General features: G+C 40.0%; 1 long non-coding RNA gene across 1 annotated transcript in view; it reads right to left on the minus strand.

Moving 5' to 3' along the window:
- Positions 1–13,115, minus strand: part of LOC138159790 (uncharacterized) — a 141,823-nt gene extending 128,708 nt beyond the window's left edge. Inside the window, exon 1 of the long non-coding RNA XR_011167978.1 lies at positions 12,978–13,115. This is a non-coding gene — a long non-coding RNA (uncharacterized lncRNA). The remainder of the gene's footprint in view (positions 1–12,977) is intronic.
- Between the last annotated feature and the right edge of the window lie 8,847 nt (positions 13,116–21,962).

Raw genomic sequence — 21,962 nt, forward strand, 5'->3', positions numbered from 1 at the left:
GTGGGATAGGAGGGAGGGAAATATAGTTTGTCTTTTACAATATATCTACTATGTTATTGCTTTGCATTAGCTACACATGTACAACCTATACTGAACTGCTTATCTTCCCATTAAGGGTGGGTGACAAGGGAGGAAGGGATTGAATCTAGAATTCAAAGTTTTAAAATCAAATCTTTAAATATATCTATATCTATATCCATATCTATATATATGTACATATACTATTGTTAATACTATTTTACATGTAATTGGGAAATAAGATATACAGGCAGTGGGGCATAGAGATCCAACATGCCCTACTGGAAAAATCGAAAGGGGTATGGGAGAAAATATGGGAGAGAGCAGATTGGAGGAGGGGACATACTGTGGGACTGCTTTTTTGGGGCGGTGGGTAGGGGAAAAATGGAGAGAAAATTTGTAACTCAAAATCTGGAGGAAATGAATGATTTAAATCAGAAGTTAATAAAGCATCTGAAAAATGAAAAAAAAAAGAGTGCAAGTAAGTTCCGATTCCAATTAGAGAAGTTTGGCTACAGGTTTACTACTTGCTAATTGTTTCATGATAAATATTTGGACTAAACAGAAAGGTCTTATGACTGCTATTTTTTCCTATCATGAATAGCTCCATTATACTCTAATCTTGGAAAGTTTGGTCAATCAAGACAGCAAATACTTAATAAATACTTGTTGACTGTCTAACTGAGCACTGGGAAACAAAGAAAGACAAAAACAGTCCCTTCCCTAAACGAGCTCATGCTTTAATGGGGACAGCAGAGGCAAAGCCACAGACAAATGAGGACACTCGCTGGTCCTTCCTTTATACCCTAGACCGGGGTGGGGAACCTGTGGCTTTGAGGCCACATGTGACCTTCTAGGTGCTTGGGTTCAGCCTTTTGACTGAGTCCAAGTTTGGACTAATCCTTTTAGTAAGGGGATTTGTTCTGTGAAGGTTGGATTCGGTCAAAGGGCCACACTTGAGGAACTAGAGGCCCACATGTAGCCTTGAGGCTGCAGATTCCCCACTCCTGCCCTAAACTGTATTCCCTAAGCCTCCTTCAGGAGAGGCATAACAAGGGTATTTTGCTGATGGACATATAAAATTTTAGTAATTGATTAATAATCTTCTCTTTTTTTGAAGCATAAAACAGACTCCTGACAAAATCTCTTCAAATAAATTATTAGGTCTTTGAGAGCATGAGTGCCTAGGTGATGCAGTGGGTAGGGTGTCCAGCCCAGAGTTAGGAAAACTGATCTTCCTGAGTTCAAACCTGACCTCAGACACGTACTAGCTGTGTGACCCTGGGCAAGTCACTTAATCGTGTTTGCTCCAGTTCTTTCATCTGTAAAGTGAGTTGGAGAAGGAAATGGTAAAACATTCAAGTATCTCTGCCAAGAAAACTCCAAATAGGGCCACAAAGAATTAGGCACAATGTAAATGATTCAGCAACAAAAGGGAGCATGGTCACTTTTTCTTTGCATTCCTGTAGTCCATAGCACATAATAGGTATTTAATAAATGTGTGTTCATTTAAGTCAACACACTTAAGAGGTGAATTAAATGATGAAGAATGTGACAAAAATAGTGGGTGAGGATGGAGCACACCATGTCACTCTAGTCATTTGTTGACAAGATCTCTTTATATCTTCAGCTGGTTAAATCTAAAGTTTACTCTTTGATACTATCACAAAAAAGTAAAAGGGATATGATGTATCCTATGAAAAGGCACTCAGTAGGGACCATCCATCCATCCATCCATCCATCACTCTCTCTCTCTCTCTCTCTCTCTCTCTCTCTCTCTCTCTCTCTCTCTCCCCCAAAATAGCATCCTTCTCTCTTCTTGACCTTCTCTCTTTTTCTTTTCTCTCTTCTTAGAATCCTTCATAGGAAGACAGCTTTGGTATCCTCAAAATTGGAGAGGCATTGAGAAGGATCATCAGTGCGTCATGTTTTTGGTCAGATTTACTCACATTAAAACAGCAACCAAAAAACCACAACACTAATCTCTCTCTTTCCCAGGAACCATTTTCCTCTGCTCCTTTTTTGTCCTGGAGAATCTTTCCAGTCTTTGGTGTTCTAAACAAGTGATCTCAGATCACTTCCCAACGTCAACATCATAATACCTTTTTTCACCACGAGAAAAGTTAATAACAAAGTAGAAATGGATGACAGCCTGGAGCATAGTCTAGCCAGAAGCTAGAGTCCAGAGGAGCGAAGAGGTTTGCTTAATGTCATGAACAGAGCCAAGCCCAGAACCCACATTACTGGACTGACAGACATGTGCTCTTTCTGTGACATCATGCTGTCTCCTTTTGTCTTTTCACCCAGCAGGCTATATTTCTCCAATTCTCCCTAGTAAGAATCTGAATAATCAATACCTATCTTGTACCTTCAAAGAAAATGATGAACAAATACTAGTGGAAGTGAATAAGATGTGATTCATCTTTCTACACACATTTCAGAAATGCACAAACCAGCACTATCAGAACACAAGGTTGATGACTCCTATGATACACTAGCTTCCTCTTGTTCATTCTTCTTCATTTTTATTATGAAATTCAATTCACCTCCACAAACAATTATTAAGCCTCCATCACACACCAAGTACACTGTGCTAGATGCTGGGGATACTAAGCTGAAAAAATAATAACCCCATTAAACATATGGGATGGGGTAGAACTTGGATCTGTGATTTTATTGAGCTCAGGAAACTCCTTGGACCAATGAAAACCAGCTGATTCATGACGATTTAAAGTCTTAGAGAATTGCCCAGAGCATTTACAAATTGAGCGATTTGTCCAAGTCCCTCATACACACAATCATGAATACAGTAAGTGCTTAATAACTGTTGGAAAGAATTATTTCCTTCAATAAGCTTACAATTTATAGAGGGATAAGATATATGCATAAGGAATGATGACCGCAATATCTGAAATGGGCCTTAAAGGAGGAGAAGGATTAGAAGGATTCAGAAAGTGGGGATGGAGATATCTATTTTAGACAAGAGAGGTATAATGGTAATGGGAATTTGAAGATCTTCCTTGCCCCTTAATAAACCTAAGGGAATTTGGAGTTCTTCCCTGCTTTGAAGACATACCCTGTCCCCTTATAGGCTGAATGTAATCACAAGGAGCCTGTGGTGGGAGGGGTTTGCTGAAGGGTGGAGCAGAGCCCACAGGAAGCTGAGAGTCATAGCAGCTAGACACAGTGAGAGGAGAGGACACATCTGAGGGAGACAGATAGACTTGTGAGTAAATGTTGGTACTTGCCACCTGCTGTGACAGCTAGGTTTGTGTTGGTATGTGGAAAGGCTAAAGGATGGTGTGGTTCTCTGCTATGTTGTGGTGCTTTAACTTCTATGTGGCTATGATGGATTTGGTTTCTGATTTGGTTTTCTGGTGTCTAAATAAATGTTTTTTCTTCTGTCTTCTCCATGGGGAGTCTGTTATATTTTGCAATTGAGTACTATGCAAGCATATTTATAGTGACTGCTGGTGCTGTGAATATCGCATTGGTGCTACAAGAGGTCATATGCATAGAGGCAGGAGACAATAGGGCAAAAATGAGAAATGTTAAATAGTCCAGCATGGTTGGAACATAGAGACTTTCCATCAGAATCAGAATACCAAATGGGGAATCTCATGAATTGAGCTCATCTGTTTGCTCATCTATAAAATGAGGGACTTGGATTAAACAATCCTGGCCCCTTCAAACTCTGAAATTTGATGATTCTTTAATTTAACAAATGCTATCTTTCCTCCTTGTCCCCCTAGCAATTTGATAAGGTCTCATTTTCTGGCATTAAAAAAAAGAAAACCTCAGAGAAGGCAGTGCTGTGTAGAAGAAAATCATAAAGCTTATAATATTGATAATGCAAGCATGAGCCCAGATTCCCCTCGTTCTCATTCTCATCTTTGATATACTGGTTAAGAGAATGTAAATGTGAGCCAGGGGCTACTGAGTTAATGAGGGTGGGGAGCATCCCATCCTATTTAAATGGACTGGGGTTCATTACTCTGGGAAGTCATTTGCATGTGTTTGGGATTCAGAGAACATTTTTTGGGGGGAAGATTTTTATGTGTATATGTTTAACTATTTTTATCCCCTCCCTCCACCTCCTTGGCTTTTTTTTTTTCCTTTTTAAATGTTACTAAGACTTTTGGAAGACAATACAAACCTGCCAATTCAACTGTGGGAACATGGCAGATTATTCTGTACAAACATGTACCATTTCCTTCCTTCCTTTCTTTTTCTACCTTTAGATGAATAGAAATCCAAGGATTTTTTTCTAACAAATTCTAAAGGGTTGTCCTGATGTTTGTGGTGGCCCCCCACCTTAGACAGCTTACAGTAACCACTACTCACATAAGCCATGTCCGGCCATTGATTTTTACAGAGGACTCCCTGCTGATTCAATGGAGAGTTTTTTCATGTGGATCGATGGCAGGATATGGCTGGTGACATTAGGCACAGATAAAAGAGTCTTGAGTTAACTGTCAACAGGACTAAAAGTTGGATGTAAACTGGGTAAAAAGAAAATGGCTTTCAAAGAATGATTAGAAAGGGAGAGGAAGCATTTCAAAATTGCTTCTTTCCTTTATTTTTTTTAGGTCAATGAAAAATGAGATTTCTTAAACTGCTGAATGACCATTTCTTTAGACTATGTAAAAGCACATATAGAATGACATAAGGGGACAGAGTGACGCAGGAAGTTCTGTAGGTGGGACCTACGGTGACTGTGCTGGCCACTATCATTATCATTATTTATTATTATCTTGCCTCTACTAATCATTACATGTGTGGCCGCACCTCTTTAACCCACCTCAGTCCTCACACTGACAAAAAAAAAAAAAGAGAGCATTGGACTAGGAGTCTAAGGTCCGTTTTACAACAAAATTGCATCATCGTCATCAAGAACTGGAAATTTGTTCTTCTCCTTTAACCACATTGATCAATCACTGAGCACCTGCTGAGTACCCGCACCCGATTGGACACTGGAGATACAATGACAAGACAAGTCTCTCATGTGAGTATTGTTTTCTGTGTTCCCCCTATAACCCACATGGGCTACCTATTTTTTATGGCCCCTGGGGCCCATGGGTCACACAAAAACAGGCACTGGGTCATACAAATGTAAGAGTCATTCTTAGCTTACAAGGTCCATAAAAAAGTCAGCATGTAACCTCTGGACTGTATTTTGCCAACCTCTGTTCTCAAGTCACATAGAGCAGACTTTGTGTCTTTTAAAAATTTCCCCCAGAATTCTCTTGCACACGTTAAACACATGTAGGTCTTCAACAAATACCTATTGGTTCACTGATAATTTTAACAGCAACATTTTAAATTGAAGAAGCAAAAGAGTAGGAAAAAGCAGGAAAAGTCTGGTCTCTTCTACCCAAAGCACCTAAATAAATTTTATCTATAGAATGCCAAATTGGGGAGATAATAATGTGAAAGATTCAGTCAATTATCCAGACTTTTGTTTTCTGTTTTATAGCCCATACTCAGAAATTTGCAATTAGTTGGCATGCTGGCATTGGAATTCAGATTCTGCCTCAGACACTAGCTGTGTGGCCCTAGGTAAGTGACTTAAGTTTACTTCAGTTTATTCATCTATAAAATAGGGATAATAATAGCACCCACCTCCCAGGGTAGTCATGAGAATCAAGCCAGATGACATTTGCAAAGCACTTTGTAAACCTTAAATGTTAGCTGTCATCATTATTATCATTCTTATTCTTATTCTTATCTCTATGTGAAGATAGTAACATCTACAGGAAAACTATAGGAAAACAATGAATGGGTAGATTGTCTGAGCCTTGTCCAACCTTGGAGAATTACTTGAGAAAAGCAGAATAAACAAATTCTGACTAAGGAGAACTTGTTCTCCTAGTTTTCAATAAATAGCAACCCACATTTGCATGGAGATTCTGCATACATCATCTCCTTTGATGCTGAGAACAACCCAAGCCAAGTTCTGTATGTCAGAAATGGAGTGCAGGGGAGGCCAGGTAGCACAGCGAGTAAGAGCACCGGCTCCAGTGTTGAGAAGACCTGGAGATTGAATCCCGGGCTCAGACACTTAGCACCCACCCAGAAACACCTGGTCGTGTAACCTTGAGCAAGTTACTTAACCCCGATTGCTTAATAAAAAAAAAAAAAGGAGTGCAAACTCCTTCCAGTGCTTCATTCTCTGGCTTATGAGAGGTCAGAGATAATTAGACATTCGAATTCCTATTATCAACTGTCCACTAATGAACTCACTTCTGTAACATTTGGACTATGAAATATATACAATGGGAAATTCCATGAAAAGTGCCCAATGCATATTGGACTCCCAGTAGTCAGATACTCGAATAATTGAATTATCTGCTCATCCAGGTGGTCCAAGACTAAAGGAACCATGGAAAATAGAATTGGAAGAGACCTTAGAAATCATCTAATCCAATTCCCCCATTTTCCTCATGAGGAAACTGAGGCCCACAGAGGTTAAGTTACATGGGGAAAGTCATCAAGTGATTAGAAACCAGCAATTAAAGGCAAGTTGCTCTTTTTATTTTCAGGGAAATTTATAAAGACCAGTATATAACATTGCTGAAAGGTCTTCAGTTTGAACAGAACAACATATAGTCAATATTTTTTTAAGTTGCCTTTCTGGGAGTTAAGAAGGACCATTGAGATCATGTTGTCCAACCCATTCATTTTATATGGGAGAAAACAGAACCTCAGAAAGATGGCATGATTTGTCCAATCTCTCACAAGTAGTAGGGTACAGAACATGGATCTGATCCCAAGTCCTTTGACTCCAAATTAGAGTTCTTTCTCCTACATGACAAGAACTGTTTGCCATTGGGCCTAGCTCCTTTAAGGGTAGAAATAATAATGATCATATCATGAGATATTTAGTTATAAAATAAACAGTCATTATAATTTTAAAATATCCGGGATCTCTAGGAATGTTTCTTTTCTAAAAAAGGAACAACTTGTAAAATAAAATTCAATATTAATTATGGCTACAAGACACAAAAGCAACTGATAAAAAAAGCATCAAATAACTTTTTTATCTACATTATGACAAATAACCACTTTGACAAATAATCTGGTGATGGTACCTGGTTGATACAGTCATAGAGTTGTGGTTACTTCTGCATCAGTAGACCTAAACAACCAAATTGTGTGATTCTTGGACAAGATATTTAACTTCAGTTGGCCTCAGTTTCCACATCTATATAATGAAAAGACTGAACTAGATGACCTCCGAGGTCCCTTCTGGCTCTAAATCAATGTTCTTAATAGCAATTTCCTTTCAAATACTTGGCTTTGTAAACCTTAAAGTACCACATAAATAGGAGCTGTTATTATTGTTTTCATTATCATAATTATTGACTTCCAGAACCTTCAATTAACAAAGGAAGTTTGCAAGGTTCTTACAATCTTCTTATAGGAAATGACATTTCTATAGCTCTTCCATTTTACTACACTTATCAATTCTGCTCATCAATTTCCTCCTTCCACTACTGGACCTAGCAATTAAGTCTGGGCTTGGGCTTGGACATTCAGATTTAAGCCTGGCATGTGGACATGGTCCTATTTGAAAACAGCATGATCCTGTAAGTAGCACAGACCCCCAAGAGTATAACAAAGGGAAAGGACCTTTCAGTGTGAAGCTTTAATTAATGGTATGTTAACCCGAGGACTAGCAAACTGTCGATTTCTTTCTGGCTCCATAAGAAGCAGAGGCCAGCATGTCAGGCCTCATTCAGGGAACATGAGTGATCTCTATAAAGCAATAATCATGCAGAAGTTCAGAGAAGATTTATCCAGAATGATCTCTCTCTTTTCTTGAGGGCTGCCCTGTGGGAGATGGGATGGAGTGATAGGAAAACATATGCCTTCGCCCAATTCTTTCAAAGCCAGATAAAATCATTGTACAAGATTAGAAGTCCACAGGGTGGGAATTGCTCTCCTATAGACAAGCACAAGAACCCTTCTATTTCTCCTTGTAACACTGGACTCCCAGCCGGCATCCTAAGTGGACAACTGGCTGGAGATTCTGCCTTGCCTCCCTCTGAAGGCTATATCCCAGTACCTCTCTCATTTTCTTGATGCTCAGAAAAAAGCCCTTTGGTCCTTCCCAGAAGCTGACCCAAGCTCGTGTTCAGATTGATAGACTGGGTCTCTTTTTACATGAACTACCTCATACTACCTCAGTTAAGTAGCTGGATTCATCCACAGTGTATTTTTGCATTCAGGGGTTGTCACTTTTGGTCTGTCCCTGTGAGCTGCCTGCATCCACCTTCATGTCCTTGTTCTAATCTTTTAAATATGCAAATGCACAGGAAAAGTTGGTCTAGAAATGGGAATAAGTCATTTGGAGTATTACATCCTTGCCAAATGGTAAGTGATAGGTCACCTACATACACTATTGCCAATGAAAGAATATCTAAAAGTCTTTAATTTCCTCCCATTTTAGCATTACTCAGCTACTCTTGGAACAGTTCCAGGGGAACAGTTTTTAATCTGAATCCATTTCTATAGACAACTGCTATGGACCCATCTGATGTAGCAGGGCCAGGGATTGGACCCATAATTTCATTGGTATAAAAAACTCCCAGATGAGAAACATCTTTCTACCACTGCAGACTGGTGATTTCTCTGTACCCTAAAATCTTAGAATTGCCTGTAGCCTTAGAAATTCCATAGCACTTGAGGGTTAAGTGACTTACCCTGAGTCACATCAGTATGGGTCAAGGTGGAACTGAGTCAGGACTTCTCAGCTCCAAGGCTGGCTTTCTGACTCCTGCTAAATTATAGGAAAATAAAATATTCTGCATTTGTGTGATACTATGTCCTGCCCAGAGAGAGCAAGGAGGTAAGCTTGGCTGAGGTGGCTCCTGTGGCCCTGTGTTATGAAAAAAAGGTGAGGGCAGGCTTTTAAAGAGTGACTGAGTCTGAAGAGAGATGGAGGACCTGACAGTCTGCTAGTGAAAGCTTTTGAGGAACCCGGATAAATCTAGAATCACTCTCACCATTTGCTGACTTCACTTCTACACATGGGCACCTAAATAAAGATAGAGAAAATCATGCAACTGTTTTGACTGGGTCCACTATGAAGTTAAGGTACACAACCTCAACTGGGTCCTCACTGCTGCTTGGCAATTCTACTATACCAACCCCAACCTTGTCAATTCACTATCCCACTTTCCACAGCAGCTCTTCCATACCTTTTCATCCCTCCTTAAGCCTCCCATGGCTCACACACACACACCCTCATTCGAGAAACTTGATTCATATTTATAGAAATAATTGAGGCCATCTACTCTGAGTTCCTTCTTCTCTCCTCTTCTTCATCTCATGTCACTAATAAGCCTTCTGCTACTCTCTCCTTTTTCACTTAACTTATATGATGATGTGGCTTTACTCCCTATCAAGGCTAATCCCTCTACCTACTCAAACAATATCATTCTATCTCATCTCCTTTAAAAGACTGTCTACTCTTTTTATCATTTATATTCCATCTCTTCTCTCCTGATTCTTTCCCCACTGCCTACAAACATGCCCCTATCTCATACATCCTGAAAAAACACTATCACTTGGTCTATCCTCACTATCATCCTGTATTTTTTTCTGCCCTTTATAGCTAAATTCCTTGAAAAAACCATCTACAATAGATGTGTCCACTTTTTCTTCTCTTGCTCTCATCTTAATCCTCTATACTCCAGCTTCTGACCTTATCATTCCATGAAAACTATTCTCTCCAAAATGACTGATGATCTCTTAGTTGCCAAATGTAATCTCTTCTATCCCTCTGCCCCTTCTGACACTGATGATTTCCCTGTTCTCCTGGATATTTTCTTCTCTCTATGTTTTCATCCTGGTTCTCCTTCTACCTATCTGACCGCTCCTTCTCAGACTTCTTTGCTGGATCTTCCTCCAGATCACACCCTCTAACTGCAGGTGTTCCAGAGGATGCTGTCCTGGGCTTTCTTCTCTTCCCTCACTATAATACTTCACTTGGGGATTTCATCAATTGCCATGAATTTAATTATCACTTCTGTGCTTGTGATTTGCAAATCTACCTTTCTGGCTCTCATCTCTCTGCTGACCTCAATCTCTCATCTGCAACTGCCTTTCAGACATCTCAAACCAGATGTCTGGTAGACATCTTACACTCAACATGTCCAAAACCGAATTCATTATCTTTTCCCCAAGCCCTCCCCTCCTTCCTAACTTTCCTTTTACCGTTGAGGACAACACCACTTTCCAGTCCCTCATGATCTCAAACTAGCATCATCCTCCATTCCTCACTGTCTCTCATCCCCATAACCAAGCTGTTGTCAAAGCCTGCCCATTTCACCATTGCAACATCCCTCAAATATGTCCCTTTCTCCCTTCTGATACTACCAACACCCTTATCACCTCAGGCTGGATCATTGCAATAGCCTGTGGTGGGTCTTTCTGCCTCAAGTCTCTTCCCACTCAAGTCCTTCATCCATTCAGCAATCCAAGTAATTTTTTCTAAAATGCAGGTCCCATCATATCACCCCCACCTCCCCAACTCAATAAATTCTACTGGCTCCCAACACCTCCCAGATCAAATACAAAATCCCCTGTTCAAAGCCCTTCACAACCTAGCTGTCTCCGACCTTTCCAGTGTTCATGGACTTTACTGTCTGCCATGACACTGGCCTCCTGGCTGTTCTGCTAACAAGACGCTCCATCTATTGGCCCTGGAAATTTTCTCCAACTGTCCCTATGCCTAGAATGCTCTCTCTCCTCACTCCTGCCTCCTGGTTTCCCAAAATCCTATCTTTGACAGGAAGCCTTTACTAATCCTCCTTAATTTTAGTGTCTTTCCTTTCTTAATTACTTACTGTTTACCCTGCGTATAGCTCATTTGTACAGATTTGTTTGATGGTTGTCTTCCCCATCCGGCTGGGAGAATCTTGAGAACAGAGACTGTCTTTTGCCTTTTTTTGGGGTACCCCCATCACTTAGCAAAGTGCCTCATCATTGACAGTCTGACTGGCAGGCAACTTACATCTCTTACGTGGGATAACCCAGGCTCTTCAATACCTGCCCTGGCTTACAGAGACAGAAGTTCAATTAAATGAACACACCTGAAAGCCTGGATGAAAGGTAACCTAAGAAAGAGTAGACCAGTAAAATTAAGTTTGTAGCAGAGGCAGTTAGACGACACAGTCAGAAGATCCATTAGACTGCAAGCTCTTTGAGGGCAGGGTTTTTGTCCCTTATGGTATCCCTAGCACTTAGCACAGTGCCTAGACACAGTAGATGATTGTTAAATGTTTATTAACTGATTGACTGAAATGTTAAATCTCAGAAGTTAGTGAAAAGGATGTGCATGTTTTTATTTTTCCTATACAAGTTCACAGACCCCCTAAAATTCATGGACCTTAGGTTAAGGATAAAAGGTCTAGGGACTAGAGGTTTGTCAATCCTCATGATTAAATCTCATGACTTGGGCCTCAAAACCTGCCTAGGAAAACTCCCATCCTGTACCTATTGTGTTTCATTTAAAGTCACTTGAAAGACGCAAATCACAATATACAAGCATTAGCCAGAAAGGTAGCAATAATTCAAAGCAGTTTGTTATCAATACACCCCAGCACTAGTCTTCTCAGTCCATCAAATTTCCACACCCACCTCCTTCCCAATAGCACACAAATCCTGGAAGTTCAAAGTGCTCACCCATTCAGGGGTTGCCCTCAGGAACTCACAGGACCCATTCTTCTGTTGTCTCCCAAAGCTGCCACAGAGCCTACAAGCAAGACAGCATTTGGCACTGACCTCACTCCTGGTGGAGTACATCTGTCTTCAGCTTACTGATGCCTAGCTCTTTGCCTTTGGCTATTAGGAACATACATTTAATTGTGGTTTTGTCTTTTTAATACCAGACAGTCATGAAGGGTTTGCCCTAATCATGAGACAGAAGCTTCCTGGCTATCACAGTTTCTGGCTAGGCAGTTCCAGAGCAGAAAGGCATGGGCAGTCATGAGCAGAGCACAATTTCTATACTTCCTCTCCTCAAGTTCAAGCTCTTTAAATATGCCACGTGCTGGGCTGCACTACTCTCTTCCCATATCTCCATTAAGACTGGTATGGTAATCACATGGACAGTATACTTATTGGTAATGGGACAGCCAGGTGGTACAGAGTGTGGGGCCTGGAATCAGAAAGTCTCAGCTTCCTGAGTCCAAATCTGACCTCAGACACTTACTAGCTGTATGACCCTGGGCAAGTCTTTTAACTCTGTTTGCCTCAGTTCCTCATCTGTAAATTGTGCTGAAGAAGGAAGGAGCAAACCACTCTAGTGTCTTTGCCAAGGAAACCCCAAATGGGGTCATGAAGAGTTGGACATGACTGCAATGACTGAATAACAACCTCCCAATAGGATGTGAGTTCAGGTCCTTGTTTTCACCTTCTTGGTAGTTCTCTGGCACATATTAAATGCTGAATAAATGCTTATTGACTGATGGACACAATTCCACTTTCCCCCCTTTCAGTTCCACCTGCTATGTTTTAAACCAACTCTTTATCTTTTTCTTTTTCCAGCTTGAACTCATTCCATCACAAATCCAAACAGGATAACTAGGCCATCCGACATTAATGAAGACATAAGACACTTAGGGTGCAGATTCACTTAGTCATCCATTTCTCTGACTATATTTATTTCCCCTCTCCTGTTCTCCCAACTCTATTGCCAAGAAGGTTCTCTACTGAGACTGGAGGTATTATCCCCATTCTCCAAAAGCTTTCTATGCTTGATATGTTTCTCACTTCCTACTAGGATAATTTTATACACACATGCATGTACATGTGTGTGCACGCTCACACACATGTGCACACATGGGATCAAAAGAGGGCACTGTCTTAGGGCTGTGTGGCACTCCACTGGGTTCTTATATGCACCCCACCCCACCCCCCTCCATAGGTGTTACTCTGTCAGCAGCACCTACCAGCTGGTCTAAGATTCTCGCCTTCCATCAGCACACACATAATATGGAAAATCCTCCGAATGCAGCTTTCTTCAGACTTTAGATTTATGATCCTGGAGCTTTAAAAAGATGTTCACTCCTACAATTCAGAGCACACTTTTCTTGTGTTCTTGAAAAAAATTAAACTTTGGCAAAAAGAAAATCTAGTCATAGTTGAAATCTTCAAGTGGGGATTTCCATGAGAATGAGGAAATGAATTTATGCATATATATATATATATATATATATATATATTCTTTTTAACTTGAAAGGATTACAGGGCTCAACATATGGCGTGAAACAGCAAACTCCCCCCCCCCCAATCAAAATTGAAGTCTCAAGGAACATTCATTAAGCCAGTTGCAACATCGGTATTATCATCATTATTCCCATAATCATTATCACAGCTCATATTTATATAGCATTTTAAGGTTTGCATATATTTTCTTATTCAATCCTCATAATCCAGTTTTATAATGTATTATCCCCATTTCACAGAACAAGAAACTGAGGCTGAGAGTGATTAAGTGACTTGTTCAAATCACACAGTAGGTATGTTTCTGAGGCAGTATTGGAACTCATGTCTTCCCAATTTCAAGGCTAGCATTGTAATTCACTGTATCACCAGAAGGACCATCTCTTTCTTGCCAGAAAAATGGAGAAGTTCTCCATCTCCTTACAGTACTGTCCATTAATATTAACATGAATTAGGATTGGTTGTATCAAGATTGTCCTGATTGTATTTCAACTTAGAAAAAGAGCTCTTTTCTACCAGAAGGGCTTTAAGAACAACTATTTCTACATGGGTCACAGAAGGCATCCTTACCTGGGTGGCCAAGAGATGACATTACTTTAAAAGGTATCCGGTAGTGGGTGGAGCCAAGATGGTGGAGTAGAAAGGAGGAAATTCCGTGACCTCCCCCCACAACCACCTCAAATACCTATAAAATATGACTTTAAACAAATTTTAGAGCAACAGAACAAAGCGACAGAGAGAAACAAACCTCCTGTTGAAGGCAGCCTAGTAGGATGACAGGAAGGTTTCATTGCAGCACAAGGGGAGCCAAGCACAGTCCTGCATGAGTCATGCGGTTTTGGACCCAAGGAGACAGCAGAGGCCAGAGCAGACTCCAGGAGAGTGAATCAACAGCAGCTGTGGTGATTTCCAGACTTTTCAACCCATATATGCCAAAAAGAAAGTAAAAGGTCAGTAGGAAGTCTGTTGGAGCAGTCCAGCCCCTGCCCCTGGGGCAAGAGGTGGCAGAGGCAGGGTGGCTACAGTATCTGACACATGGCTGCCTCAGGAGCTCCTGGCCTACAGATCATAAGGGGACCAAGCAACCATTCTGAGAGTAATTGTTCTTGCTTTGACCTGCTTGGATCTGGGTCACTTTCTTGGGCAGTGGTCCTGGGGTGAGAAATGCCAGTTTGCCAGTGTGGTGTATGTAGAGAGGGCACCCTCCTCAGACCTCTAACAACATTTGTTGAAACCCCAGCAATTTGGGACAAAGCTCTCCTTTCTGGAAGCAGAGTTCCACCATGGTAAACACCTCAAAAGTCAAGTAATTGACTGGCAACATGAGCAAGCAGAGGAAGCAAAGCAAGCAGAACAATCAAACTTTAGATTCTTTTTTGGGGGACAAAAAAGGATCAAAGCATGGAATGGGAGGAAGACAACTAAATCGGAACTTCTGCATCAAAAGCTTCCAAGGAAAATACAAACTGGTTACAGGCCATGGAGGAGCTCAAGAAGGATTTTGAAAATCAAGTAAGAGAAGTGGAGGAAAAACTAGGAAGAGAAATGAGAATGATGCAAGAAAATCATGAAAAGAGAGTCAATAACCTGACTGAAGAAAATAACACCTTAAAAAATAGATTAACTCAAATGGCAAAAGAGGCTCAAAAAGCCAATGAGGAGAAGAATGCCTTAAAAAGCCAAATTGGCCAGATGGAAAAGGAATTTCAAAAACTCACTGAAGAGAATAGTTCCTTCACAATTAGATTGGAGCAAATGGAAGCTAATGACTTTATGAAAAAGTGATACTAAAAAAAACCAGATCCAAACAAATGAAAGAATAGAAAGCAATGTGAAATACCTCATTGGAAAAACCACTGACTTGGAAAATAGATCCAAGAGAGATAATTTTAAAATTATTGGACTACCTGAAAGCCATGATCAAAAAAAAAACCTAGAAATCATCCCTCAAGAAATTCTCAAGGAATATTGCCCTGATGTTTTAGAACCAGAGGGTGAAATAGAAATTGAAAGAATTCACGAATCACCTCTTGAAAAAGATACCCAAAAGAAAACTCCCAGGAATATTATAGCCAAATTCCAGAGTTCCCAGGTCAAGGAGAAAATATTATAAGCAGTCAGGAAGAAACAATTTGAGTATTGTGGAAATACAATCAGGATAACACAAAATCTAGCACCTTCTACATTAAAGGATCGAAGGGCTTGGAATATGATTTTCCAGAGGTCAAAGGAGCTAGGATCAAAACCAAGAAACACCTACCCAACAAAACTGAGTATAATGTTTCAGGGGAAAATATGGTCATTCAATAAAATAGAGGACTTTCAAGCATTCTTGATGAAAAAAACAGAGTTGAATAGAAAATTTGACTTTCAAATACAAGAAGCAAGAGAAACATGGGAAGATAATCAGGGAAAAGAAATCATAAGGAACTTATTAAATTGAACCATTTACATTACTACATGGTAAAACAATCATTATAACTCATGAGACTTTTCTCGGTATGAGGATAGTTGATGGGATTTTATATGTGTGTGTGTGTATATATATACATTTATATATATATGTTTATATAGGAGGGTATATGTGCATATAAATACATATGTGAGTGTGTTTACATGTATACATGGACAGAGGGCACAGGATCAGGTGAATAGGAAGGGATGATATCTAAAAAAATAAAATTAAGAGGTGATAGAGGAATATAATGAGAGGAGATAGGGAGAGATAGAATACGGTAAATTATGTCATATAAAAGAGGCAAGAGAAAACTGTTACAATGGAGGGGAAGAACAGGTCTACCTTACTCTCATTGAATTTGGCTTAAGGAGGGAATAACATACACACTAAATTGGGTATCTTAACCTACAGGAAAGTAGAGGGGAAGGGTATAAGGTGGGGGGACAGAAGGGAGGACAGATTGGGGGGGAGGGTAGTTAGAAGTACAAACTTTTGAAAAGGGACAGGGTCAAAGTAGAAAATAGAGTAAGTGGGGGGCAGGATAGGATGGAGGGAAATATAGTTATTATTTCACAATGAAACTACTATGGAAATGTTTTGCATAACTACACATGTACAACCTATATTGAATCACTTTTCCTCTCAGTAGGGGTGGGTGACGAAGGGAGAAGGGAAAGAATCTAGAAATCAAAGTTTTAAAATCAAATGTTTAAAAATATATATTATTATTATTTTTACATGCAACTGGGAAATAAGATATACAGGCACTGGGGTATAGAAATCCATCTTGCCCTACTAGAAAGTCAGAGGGGTGATGGGGGAGGATATAAGAGAGGGCAGATCGGGGAAGGGGTATTCAGTAGAATCACTATTTGGGGGTAGGAGGTGGGGGAAAGACAGGGGGAAAATTTGTAACTCAAAATCTTGTGGAAATGAATGTTGAAAACTAAAAATAAGCAAATTAAACAGAAAAAAAACCCAAGAACAAGTATTTGGGAGGCTCCTCTAAAGCCATGAGACATGTTTCATGTTTGACTTAGGGAAAGAAGTCACAATGTTAGGCATCCCAGACATCTGTTCTATAGGGACACTCTGCTCCAGGGGCACCTCCTTGGCATTACACATTGTAAGACACGGAACTCTTTCTGCTTGTCCGTTCCTTCTGAAAAAAGGCACCCCCATAAGTAATAACTTTGCAATATAATCATAGTTATGAAAAATTTAAACATACAACTCTGTTTAAACATCACATAGCATCTAGGACAGACAATGATCCTGTATCATTATGAAATAAAACATGAAACCACACACAGATTAAAAAAAAATAAAAGGTATCATGTAAGAATACGTAGAAAAATTAATGCAAAAAACAGCCAGGGAGGCCAGATCACCTCCCTTGTCTCCAGTAAGTCTCCCAAACCAGGTCAATGGGAAGCCTCCAGAAGTGATACCCTCCAAGGAAAGGGCTCTATTGAATGAACACAAAGGGTCTCCTCACCAATAGGGAGATTGGGTTGCTTCTACATCAAAGAATCTTAGGAGTAGGACATCCAGGTGGTACAGTGGAGAAAGACTCATGTTCATGAGTTTGACTCCAGCCTCAGACACTTACTAGCTGTGTGACCCTAGGCAAGTCACCTAACCCTGTTTGCCTCAGTTTCCTTCTCTGTAAAATTACCTGGAGAAGGAAATGGCAAACTACTCCAGTATCTTTGCCCGGAAAACTACAAAATGGGAACACAGAAAGTAGGACACGACTGAAAAGACTAAGCAACAACAACATTAAGTGCAGGAGAAAGGGACCACAGCTATCCCAGACATCCCCCAGTGGCTGGCTAAAGCCTTAAATGTCAATTTAGGACTCTGTGATGGCTCAGCCTGACTTTTAAGGCATTCTGTAATGTAGCCTCCACTTGTCTTTTTCAACTTTATCTCACAAAAATCAAAGAGATGCAGAATGACAGAATCTGATTTTTGGAAGGGACCTCAGCGGCCATGGAGTTTAAGCCATACACAAAAGGAATCCTCCCTCTTCTATACCTAACAAGTAGCTGTCCAGCCTCTGAGAGAAGCTATCTGAGGAAAAGGCACCCATGACTTTTGGAAGCAGCCCATTATATCTTTGCAGAGCTCTCATTTTTAGGAAGTTTCTCCTGGCATTGAACCCAGCTGTGCCTCTTTGCAACCTCCACTCAACACTTCCCTGATTCTACCCTCAAGGCCAAACAGAATGAAACTAACTCCTCTTTATTCTGTTTCCTTCCACTACTCTAGGTCCCTGCTAAACTCACTGCCCAGCACTGGTGAAAATGATATGGGGCCACCTTTTCCATTACAGTCCCAGTATTAAAGTTCTGAAGAGACCTATATGGGCAGGGAGCCAGCCTGCATGGCCCTGCCCACACACACACACACACAAAGCTTCTGAAGTGAATAACGATGGGAAAAGCCAAAGGCATGGGTGTGGGGATAATTTAAAGAGAGGGACCAAGCTGAACCTGCAACCTAGGGGAATGTCCACTGTCTAATGGGAATGAGTGCTTTCTTCTCTGGCCACTTTGACTGCTTATTCTACTATAAAAAGAAATTCTCTCCCCTCACATTAGCTGGTGTGAGAGATGGCAGAGGTGTGCTAATATTAGCTAACATTTATATAGTTTATAACACCAAAGAAATGTGTCTTAAGGTTCTGAACACTTTATTTGTCTAATTTCATTTGATCCACACAATACCCTTCCATTTATTGGTATTATTGTTCAATCATTTTAATTGTGTCCAACTCTTCCTGAACCCATTTGGGGTTTTCTTGGCAAAGATGGTGGAGATGTTTGCCATTTTCTTCTCCAGTTCATTTTACAGATGAGGAAACTGAGGCAAACAGGGTTAAGTGACTTGCCCAAGATCACATAGTTAGCAAGTGTCTGAGATCAGATTTAAACTCAGGAAGATGAGTCTTCTTGGATGAGTCTATCTTCTTGGACTAAGAAGGATCTTTTTTCATATGACAATCCTCAAATGTTCAAAGCCTGTTTTCAAGCTCCCCTTCCTCTAAGTCTTTTCTTCTTGAAAGCAAACATTGTAAATTATTCCAGGGATGGAAGTAGCTACTAATTCATCTCACCATCCCGAACACCATCCTCTGGATATTTCTAACTTGTAAATACCCTTTCTCAAACATGTCCAGAAGAGTACAGATTTTGACTGAGCATGGCAGAACGCAATGACAATTACTATCCTTATCCTGGATGTGAATTCTCTCTTAACATGACCCAGGGTAGAATTAGCTTTGTTGGTTTCCATGTCACATAGAGGACTCATTTTCAGCGTTCTATCCACTAAAATTCCTACATTGTTTCCACAGAAACTGTATCTAGACCCAAACCTTGTTTTGTCTTCTTGAAGCTGATTTCTTGAACCCAACTATTGACCTTCATATTTACCCCAATTGAAATTAATTTTATTAGATTTAACCTATTGTTCTAGTGTGTTGAAATCTTTTTTGTATCATGACTCTAGCATTTCAACATGTTAGCTATCCCTCCCAAGACTCCTCGATTCAGTTCCCAAGGGGGGACTCAGTCCAGTTATCTTGGTTAAATGTCAAGGAGATTCCTGCTTGGTTCTACATGTAACTCTACATGAAAACAAAACTGATACAAGATGACAAATTAGCCATCACTAAAGAAGGAATTTCATCACCTAACACCCTAACTACTTACCTGATAGTGGAGAACAGGTTACTAAAAGAGAGCACAGGATATTTTAAGAGTAACATAGATACACATTCTCCTTGAATGGTTTAGATAATGTATATTCTAAAAATGAGGGGATGGATTCAACTCTCTTCAAGCCCGAGGAACACAGAACTATTTCAGGAGAATTCAAAGAATGGAATCAGAATATTCAACAAATATTTATTAAGTATAGAGGATATAAAGATGAAACAAAACACTATCCCTTTTTCATTTTTTAAACAAGATCCTCCCTTCCAAGGGCTCAGTCTTACTTTTCCAATGTTTGAATCTCCCGGTGCATAATGTGGTACAAGGGACACTGAGCTTTTAGCCAAGACACCTGAGTCCTAGGTCCAGATCTCACCCTCCTTAACTTTGGGGAAGTTACTTCACCACTACCAAAACATTTAGTAAGCAGACCATTATTATGGACATTCATGGGAATACAAAGTTTAAACAAGACATAATCCCTGCCTTTATGAAATTAACAAGCTCACAAGAAGCTTACACACCCACAAAAATAACTGTAATATACAATATTATATGAAAAGCGTGTTACAAAATCATAGCAGCATGAGAGCTCAGGCTGAGTTCAAGAAGCACAGATTGGCTGGTTTGGTTGGAGCATTTGAAGATGAATAATATGAGGAAAGATTGGAAAATTAGGGTAACATTAGATTGTGGAGGACCTTGAAAGGGAGGTAAAAGATTTTGAAACTTACTTAGTGGGCAATAGGAAGCAACAGAAAGTTATTATAAATGAATGAATGACATGACCAGATCTAAACAATTTTTTAAATTACTCTGGCTTTTAAAGGGGCTGGAAAAGAGTAGAAAGAGGAAGACCAGTAAGTTGGCTATTGCAAAGGTCTAGATGGGTGGTAATAAAGGACTGTGCTGAAGTGGTGATGATGGGAATGGAGAGGAATAGATATATGAGAAAGGTCATTAAGGCAGAATCAACCAGACTGATTGGATAGGAGAGGTAAGTGAAAGGAAAGATAAGCATAAGATTATGAATTCTGGAATCTCTTTAGGGCCTCAGTTTCCTCGGCTGTTAAAAAAAAATGGCCCGCATGATCTCTCAGGCTTTTCCCCTGCTCTAACACTCTTGGATTCTAATACATAATAATACATGCTGTGGGGCTCATTATAAATGAGAACTCTCATAGAAACACATTAGTCACCCCCCCACACCCAAATAGCAAAGAATGTCTTAGCCAAGTGAAAAGGTTTTTCCCATATTTCAAAAAATAGGCTAATTGGTAGAGATAATGATCTCTTACATCTTAACTTTTATGAGGGGGAAAAAAACATTTTTCACAGTGAAATTCTTGCCAAAAGATGTGGTAAGATCCCTTTCTTTTTAGCATAAAGGAAAACTTGCCCCCAACTGGACCTCCCAAGTTCAGGGAGTTTCTTGAAACCTCTTGAATTTAGAAAGCTGTAGAACTTTCTCTGGGTACAACTCCCCTGTGAGATCCCCACCCTCTCCCTCCAAGCAGGAGATAGAACATCTGCTCCTGATGTCTCTGGGAAAAAATATATTTAGTTAGTGGATTTCCCCCTCCCCCTCTTTTTCAAAGCTGTGTCTTTAGCTTCAAAAAGGCCCCAGGGCACAAGTGCAATAAAATCATCTCCTTCGATGTTTAAATCAGATAAGAGCAGCTATAACAACAAAAATAACAGCTAACAGAATAAACTCGAATTTCTTGTGTTTATAGTGAGGCATGAGCCTGAGTTACAGAAATTGTTTTTTCAATCCCCACCACCTTCCCTTCCTCATCCCCAGTATTTCCCTTGTGACTGTCACTCTTCTTAACAAAGGCTGTACGGTACTTGGAGGGTGACCAACAGGTGTTGGATAAGGCTCTATGAGACAATGCTTAAAAAAAAAAAAAGAGCAACCAAAGAAAACCTTAGGCCATAGTCCCATCCCTCTTCCCAAACACTGCTATCACAAGAAAAGCTGTCCATCTTGTTCTTTAACTCCCTTCAACTCTATATCCTTCCCAACAAGTTGCTTTTTTTTTTTTTACTTATCTTCCCCTTTAAGGCTGCCCTTGATTTTTTTGTTTATAAAAAATATTAGGTAGGGGCAGCCAGGTGGTGCAGTGAGTAAGAGCGCTGGCCCCGGAGTCAGGAGACCTGGGATCGATTCCAGCCTCAGATACTTAACACCCACATAAAATAACTGGCCATGTAACCTTGAGCATGTTACTTAACCCCAATTGCTTTAAAAAATAAAAATAAAATATTAGGTAAAATTTAAGGGAGAAAGTTGTATAATATGATTGGCAAAATACAGCTTCATAATGGGAGGAACTTTTATTTTCTTTTGGTTTTGTTCCTCTCATCCCTAGTATGGTGCCTTGCACATAATAATAATAATAGTTACTATTATTATTAATTATAATTAATAAAAGCTTAATAATAGCTTGTTAAATTAAATTTTTGCATTTGCCCTGATTACCCCCAAGGGATGGCCCTGAGCAGACCATACTTGCCTTTTGGTCTTA

The sequence above is a fragment of the Petaurus breviceps genome, unplaced genomic scaffold, assembly GCF_028583685.1.
Source record: "Petaurus breviceps papuanus isolate PSGF00001 unplaced genomic scaffold, PetGlider_PUasm1.0 178, whole genome shotgun sequence".
NCBI lineage: Eukaryota > Metazoa > Chordata > Mammalia > Diprotodontia > Petauridae > Petaurus > Petaurus breviceps.